Source organism: Sinocyclocheilus rhinocerous, unplaced genomic scaffold (assembly GCF_001515625.1).
Source record: "Sinocyclocheilus rhinocerous isolate Xijiao unplaced genomic scaffold, SAMN03320098_v1.1 scaffold388, whole genome shotgun sequence".
Classification (NCBI taxonomy): Eukaryota; Metazoa; Chordata; class Actinopteri; order Cypriniformes; family Cyprinidae; genus Sinocyclocheilus; species Sinocyclocheilus rhinocerous.
The window spans coordinates 159,264-167,388 of NW_015650020.1; the positions used below are offsets into that span (position 1 = coordinate 159,264).

An 8,125-nucleotide genomic window follows, 5' to 3' on the forward strand; every position below is an offset into this window, starting at 1 on the left:
CGCAAACATTGATCACATTATATAAACTATAATGCAATCAAGACTAAATTATAAGAAACAGAAATGATTAATTCATTGCTTAGCTGACTGTTCAGTCTGTTAGTTCACCTCAACTCCCGAGTCTTCGGATCGGATTCTTCAGATTGAAAGCTATGCAGTCTTTACAGGAAACAGAAATGATTATTTCACCTTCCAAGTTTTTGGGTTCGAGTCGTTCGTTCTTTTGTCACGTGACCGCTTCCCAGATCAGTATCTTGTAATGTTATGTTATATTTAGGAATTATCAAAGTGATTTTCCCCATCATACGAATGAAGTTTAAAGCATTAACCAACTCTTCATGAACGGACGACTCAAACCCGAACCCGAAGACTCGAGAGGTGAACTAATCATTTCTGTTTCCTGTGCAGAACCTATTGGATGTTACGAATGCGTGGTTAACACGAAGTGAACGAATCCCTCGCTGAGACAACCCGTCGTTCCTGAATCATATTAAAGATTCGTTCAAAAAGAATGAATCGTTCAAGAAAGACCCATCACTACTATTGGCAGTCCTCACAAGTGGAAAAACATGAAGCAAGATAATGAAGGCTGACATAGTTAGAGAGATTTAGCAAGTGATTTGAAGCCAGGGTTATTGCGGGCCTCTCTATTGTGTCACGGTGACTCGCTGTCTGTCAGAAGTGTTGAATAGTGTTCTGGGCTGAGAACAGGGGATAGCGCAGTTCATTATCCATCTGTTAAATATTTAATTCTGCGATTTGATAAAAAAATGATCTAACATTTATGATGCGATCTATCGCATTGTAACATAGACACATTCATTTCATCTGTGGAGGCTTCCCTCGGGTCAGAGAGACTCTATCCCTCTTTCTTCCATCACAAAAATCTTTTTTTGTTCCTAAATCCATATATATGTATATCATATATATGATATATATATATATATATATATATATATATATAATATATGTGTGTATATGTGTGTGTGCGCGCCATCATTATGTTGGGGAACAAACGGCAACAAATTATTGGGTCTGCTAACCATTGTGACCAGTGTGAAGAGCTCCATTGACGCCATGCGGTTGGTGGGCGAGGGGCGCACAAAGCCGTTTGAAACTGCGGCCTTTATGTTTTCTCTACGTAAACCAAGACGTTCCATGTCTAATGATTTCATGTAATAACTGGAGACCACTGCGCTTTTCCGAAACCCGACAAACTCCCACACACCCCACCCCCACACTGTGTTTTCCCATCCCTCTTGGACAAGCTTCATGGAAACGAGCGTCTTTGTAAGTCTGCAAAAAAAAAAAAGAGAGAGAAAAAGAAAAGCAAAAAAGGGCCCAAAAGAAAATAAAAGCATAACAATACAGGGTCCCTGTGAGATGCCTGCCATGTTCTAACCACCAGGCCCCATTAAAAAGAGCCTGGGCTCCTACAGAACATGGCAGCATATTGATAGCATATGACTGATTCACACAAGGACAAGTAGCCTACGTCTCTCTCTCTCTTTCTCTTTCTCTTATCCTTTTCCTCTGGTCTTCCTTTAAGACCAGGGATCAGGGCAATGTTATACAAACTCAGAGTGAAAAGATGAGAAGTATTCTACCTGTTATTTCAGCCAGGGCCTCCTTCTCATCCTGTGTTCAGAAATAAACAAACGATATAATCACACAACCGTACTGTACGACCACAAACAGTAGTACACACTTCCCCCTTGGTAATGGTATAATTGGACAGCGTGCCACAACATGAGCTGGTGTGAAAAAAAAGACTAAAATAAATAAACTGCCATCAAGCAGCACAGCAAAGAGAAAATAAAAGCCTTTTTTAAGTACAGTCCATTTCTAACAAATCATTTACAAACCTTAAAGTTTTTCCCTTACTTTAGAAAGTAAATTATTTAAAAATAAGAGTATATCATTATTATTATTGTTATTGGAATATTTATTCTGACAATTAGAATAAAAAAATCTAAATTATTCAAAAAATTATTTAGTAACACTTTATAATAAGTATACACTAATAAAGTACTTACAAATCATTAACAAAAACACTATTAGTTTATAGTTAATTCATAGTTTATATACTGTGGTTAATACATTAATAGACTCTATACAAAATAGTGAGTTCTTCATTCATTGTCACTATAATTACCACAATTATTGATTTTTAATTAGCTCATAGTAAAGGAATTGTTGACCGGTAATATGGAGTGAATAGTTGTCACTTTAGATTAGGTCAAGGAAAATGGAAAAAAATTTCATTAATAAAGTACTTTAAACCAACCTCTATTCAGAGGTGTAAAGAGTACCTAAAAACTATACTTGAGTAAAAGTACAGATACCTTACAGTGAAAATTACTCCACTACACGTTACAAGTCACCAATTCCAAAACAACTTGAGTTAAGGTCTTAGAGTATCTGATTTTAACAGTACTTAAGTATTTTACTTATACTAAATATAGGCTCAAAAAATGCACTAGTCAAAGAGACATGCAGAGTACAGATACTCATTCAAAAATGTAGTGAAGTAGAGAGTAAAAGTTGCTAATATCTTTGATACTCAATACAACTACAAAGTATCCAAAAATATACTCAAGTACAGTAACTAATTACATTTACTCCAATACTTTACACCTCTGCCTCTATTGAACATTAATAGCATTCATATTCGCTGTCCCTTAAAATGTTTACAGATACATTAAGGACACACACACACACTTTCTCTCTTCATACGCGAAATCATTTTTTATGCTGCACAAACTGTATGTTCTATCCCCTAAACCTACCGCTCACAGAAATCTCTCTCTCTCGGGTAGGTTTAGGGGTAGGGTTAAGGGACAGAATATAACAAAACAACAGAAATCTATTAAGGTTGTATTACAGTTTGTACAGTGTAAAAACCATTATGCCTGCGGATATACTTTGTGTAAAAGTAAAGGTTGGTTTAAAGCACATAATAACATTTTATCATTTTATGTGACCTAATCTAAAGTGAGAACTATTTATGGTTAATAAGTTGTTAACGCATTATCTAACTCTTTACATATGAGCTAATTAACCCTTTAAACCCAAGGTGTCCTGCCGGTGGGACACCTCCCCCACGAAAATAAATCATAATCAAATTACTAAGCAATCACTGAATGGAATAACACAAAATAGAAAAAAAAAAAATACTAATCATATTTTTCAAAGCACTGCCTTGATCAACAAAAAATGGGTATCATTTGAAAGCTTAGAGTCTCAACTTTACAATGCATGTAGCAATTTGATTAACTCCAAAGTAGTGCTGTTATTTGCTGATTAAAAAAATTAAGTTTTCATTATTTACAAAATGTTTTTTTTTTGTGCCATGTACTCTAATATGTCAAAGACATCATACAGCTCAGATAGTCATGTGTCATATGTCATTTGAAAGGTCTCATCAAGTAGAATAAAACAAGCATAATTGTTTGGGGCTTTAACTAAACTTGAGCAAGTTTTTGTACAAGATGTCACCCCAGACCCATTTGAAAATAATATATGAATGCGGCATTTATGTCACTTTATTGCTCGCAACTTCATAAAACAAACATGCTCAGATCATGGGAAATTTAGAGCAGATTCTCCTGATTAAAAATAGCCCAAACTCGCTATAACTCATCATTTATAACTAAAGATATTCCTCATGTATTTATAACACACATAAAATTGACCAGGCAACATGTAGCTTAGCAAAAAATAATAATAAAATAAATACAAATAAATAAAAAAATAAAAAAATCAAAGGTAACTTTCATGTGGCGTTTTCACTCGTAACTTCATGAAACATGCATATAGTGGAACATTTCACGTCATTATTTGCAGAAAATTATCCCAATTAAAAAGAACCCAACTCATTGTAATTCATTATATCTAGATATTCCTTATATTGTTATAAGACACATAAAACCGCTAAATAAAATAAATAAATGGCAATTTTCATGTGGCATTTTTGTTCATAACCTCATGAAATATGCAGATTGTGGAAAATGGCACATCATTATTTTTAGCCCAAACTCACCATAATCTATCATTTAGATCTAAAGATTTTCATCGAGTTATAACACATAAAACCCCAAAGGTGCGTGTTATAACTTTCACATGGTTTTTACGCTTGTCATTTCACGAAACATGCTCCGATCCTGATAGTACATCCGAAAATAGCACATCATTTACAGCAGATTCTCACGGTTAAAATGAGTCCAAAATAAAAAATAATCCATTGCATCTTTCGTGTGTATGATAACTAAACCCATGAACTGAATAAATCAGTTGGAGAGCTTTATTGAACACTTGGCAAGTAAAATGTAAAAGCCATCATATTTCTGTCTATTCTGTCTTTTTTATAACTTTTTTAAATATAAATAGGTACCATTTTAAAGCATCCAGCCATTTTGATCAACTCTTAACGAGTGCTGAGTAGTCCCTCTAAACCGGAGTGAATCACCGGCGGGCGTCACCTAGCGAAGAAAAAAAAAAATCATATTTTTCAGAACCACTGCCTTGAGCAACACAAAATAGGTGTCATTTGAAAGCTTAGAGTCTGAACTTTACAATGCATGTGCATTGTGCACTGAACTTTACAATTCCAAATAGCTTACTGTAACTTTTGGATACTTTATGCTATCACCACACAATTTGAAACAGATACAGCTAACATGTTGGGGAACATCGCCAAAAAAAGAGTTTTTCCCTCTACCTTATTTCTTTCTTGAGATATTGAATGTCAAATAAGAAAGATATGAAAATTTTCCTTGAGCACACTAATTTTCATTTTGCAAATGATTTGTAAGCACTTTATTAGTGTATACTTATTATAAAGTGTTAATTCTTTTAGATGCTAAAAATGACATTTAACGCATAAGAACTTCAATCTAGTGAAATAGCCCAACAATAAAGCATCAGATATTACAGGTGCTAGTAAGTAGGGGTTGAACAAAAAATGAAAAATATGCTCCTGACTTAGGTTGAAATTAGATTATTCCCATTTTTAAACAATAATTAGAAAAAAAATTGCAATACATACATTATTAATACATATTAAAAAAAACAAATCCTTCCTAATTTGGTGACAGCCATGCTCAAACTGTACTGTGACCACTAATTTTTGCTCAAGTCAGAACTTGAGGGTTCTCATTAAAGTGCCATTTCCATTTTCCATTTCCTAAATCCTTTTGCTGGTTTCAGAGGAGGCTGTGATGATTCTGTGTCGTTTCGTTTGCAGTGAGTTGCTGCTCTAAATTCTGTTCTGGTTACAGCAATGAACTTAGAAATGACAGAGTATTCAAGTATCTAATAATTGATAACATTATCTGATAACTTTCAAAGGTCTGAATATCATATTTAACCCCAAAGCTGATCTTAAACAGACGAGTATTTATATCCGAAGCTATATCAGATCAAATTCACTTTAGTGATTCCCCTGTCAAATATTAAAATATCTACAAATTTAGTCATGTAATGTGAATGGCCGCTTTCCAAGCTCTGTGCTACGCCAGTGGGACACCAAACATGAAAAAATAAGAAGACCGCACAAGTCTTAATCCCATTTGTTTTGCCACTGAATTTGGCCAGCATTAAATTAGCTTCATATCCCTAGAACACCATCAGTGAGAAAACAGCAACAGGCCAATGAAATGGTTTAATGTGCACTGAGTTTTATAGAGGTTGCTATAACTTTTTATATGTGGGGTGACATTTTGTGCCGAAACGGTAGGTTATAGGCTTTATGGCGTCATTAGGTCCTGACCTTAGGTCGGCCCGGAGTAGATGGCAATTCATCTGACATTGCCGGATGAGGTGGAAACAGGTCAATCGCATCCATCTGCTCCTTATAAATAACACAAGGATGAACAAAAAGAGGCAAATCATAAGTGATAATGCTTTGATAACTCGCAATAAATATCATACGGCACACAAAAGTATCTCACTGACCCCCTAAAATATGAAATACATTACAGATGGAGGTAGGATATTAGGACTATTTTTCTATGAGCTGTAAAGGAAGCACCGTTGCTTAATGAGGAGTAATGAGACTAATCTTGGATGCATGTGAGAAGACGGCGACATGATTATATTTGAGCCTTTAATTCGAATCCTCCGTCCGGCACACCTGAATAATCGATGCATCTGAAATAATAACGGCAGTCTGCAGCTTTATTGAGAGAATGCTTGATAGAAGGAATCCTTCAATAACTCTTGCAATAAAAGTCAGGCCACTTTTAATAACACATATGTTGGCAGGCCTGAAGTTGACCTTGTGATTGTGGCATTGCTGTGATATGAAAGCAGACACTTACATCTTTACGAAAAATCTGACAGGCCATTGTTAGTTTGCCCAGATTTTATATTTTGCAAAAACATATAAATAGCTAGTTACCATGCCCCCTTAATTACGCAGCAGTGGGTTCCCGGTTGCAACGTACAGCCAGATCTAGGACGCAAGGAAAATAAAAGAACCATATTTAGATTCAACCACAGTCCTGGGGAAGCCTTGCATCAACTTTTACTGAGCCTCGGTAGACTTTGTCACAACCTGGCAACCTCAGGTGGAGCGAGAGCCCACAACGTTTCAAGCCACAACTTGGCTGCCGCTCTGTCGGAGTGGGAACTGAAGACTCCAGAATTCCAGGCTGGAGTCCTCCGGCACAAAGGATAAAAATGGATATGAACCGAAATATGAGGTGGGCCCGCCTAGGCACAACACGAAAGCGGTTTCAGGTTTTTTGATTGTTTATTTTTACTTTGTTCTTTTTTCCATTAACCACAAATATAAAATAGCTTTTTTCCACCACATGAGAACATTAAAATCACATATACATGTTTTTCTTAAATAATAGCAGAGGTTTTTCCGGGTCATAAACTCTCTTTCGCAATGAGGCTGGATTTTAAATCATAATGTATTTCTTGGGGTCACATCATGACATTTGCTCCTCTGTTAACTTCCTGTCACTTTCAGCTCCCAAGAGAGATCTGAAACTGTCCCCCAGAGTGTCCCAGGAGAAAGCACTGAGGTTCACCTAGGGAAAAGAGAGACGAGAATAAAGGGGAAAGAAATGGAAAGAGCAGAGAACAGTGAAAATGTTATGACGGAATTGGAATTTTATTGTTTTATGATTAGTTAAGCAGTTTCTCTCACATGGGTATGCTTGAGAATGCAGATCTTAATCATTTCATAATTTTTGTCCAATTTTACCTTGGACATCAAGTGGGACCCAAACCAGTGTAAAGAAACAACAACAACTATAAATCAAACATTTAAATGTATTTATTAAATTATATTAGAATTATGTATTGTGTATATTTATTAAGTCAATAATTCACATTGTGGTTGGCATACTGTGTGTAAACAATGTCAAACCATATTTAGCGTAGCCTGTTTCTTTCTCTTCTTTGTTTTTTTGCATTAAAACTTCTAAAGTATATGTGGCAAATTTGCATCAAAATACAGTGGATTCATGACCTTTGACCTCAACAACAAAAGTTAATTTGAAAACTAAGACTATTTAGCTAACTGTGCATGCTTATAGAGCAGCATTTTTGCATGTAGCATTGCTTTTTTCCCTTAGAACAGACTTGTGACCCACCAGTTGTATGTAGTTTCCTTGATGAATGTTTATTCATGTAGTCACAGAATTTTATGACTAAAAAGCACTAGAATTTATGACTAGAATTCTCTGTAGAAGTCTTTGTGCTTGATTTGATTCCCAGCTAAATTAACATTGTTTACCTGAGTAACATGTTGTCTGACTAACTGTGGACGCTTGCAGAAGTCTTGTAGTCTTTTACACAGCTGCTCAGGTGTTGAATACAGATATGTTGCTACAAGAGGAAAATACATATTTGATAAGTCAGAAACCTCAAAGAGCAGAAGAGATCGCAGGCACTTTCAGCATTAAAAATTCAGCTGACACCATGCTGCGTGATGCTGTACATTATTGAACTGTGGTTATATTTACTTATTTATATACAAATTCCAGAATGGTTTATGGCAAATTCTTCAATTGTGCTTTAAGATGAATAAGTCATTAAATACCGAAGTTGAACATAGCAGCTTTGCCTGTGACAATAATCTTCTTTTGCAAATGAAATTGATGAAAATGCA

At 35.4% G+C, this 8,125-nt stretch overlaps 1 long non-coding RNA gene across 3 annotated transcripts in view; it reads right to left on the reverse strand.

Annotated features, from left to right (window-relative positions):
* Positions 1-7,837, reverse strand: part of LOC107711398 (uncharacterized) — an 11,650-nt gene extending 3,813 nt beyond the window's left edge. The window contains exons 1-5 of one of the 3 annotated variants that reach the window (XR_001636701.1): positions 7,751-7,837; positions 6,557-7,040; positions 6,401-6,454; positions 5,771-5,851; positions 1,608-1,638 (exon numbers count right to left, since the gene is read on the reverse strand). This is a non-coding gene — a long non-coding RNA (uncharacterized LOC107711398). Of the gene's footprint in view, positions 1-1,607; positions 1,639-5,770; positions 5,852-6,400; positions 7,041-7,750 lie in introns of all 3 variants that reach the window. The other 2 variants (XR_001636700.1, XR_001636699.1) reach the window with 2 other exon arrangements.
* Between the last annotated feature and the right edge of the window lie 288 nt (positions 7,838-8,125).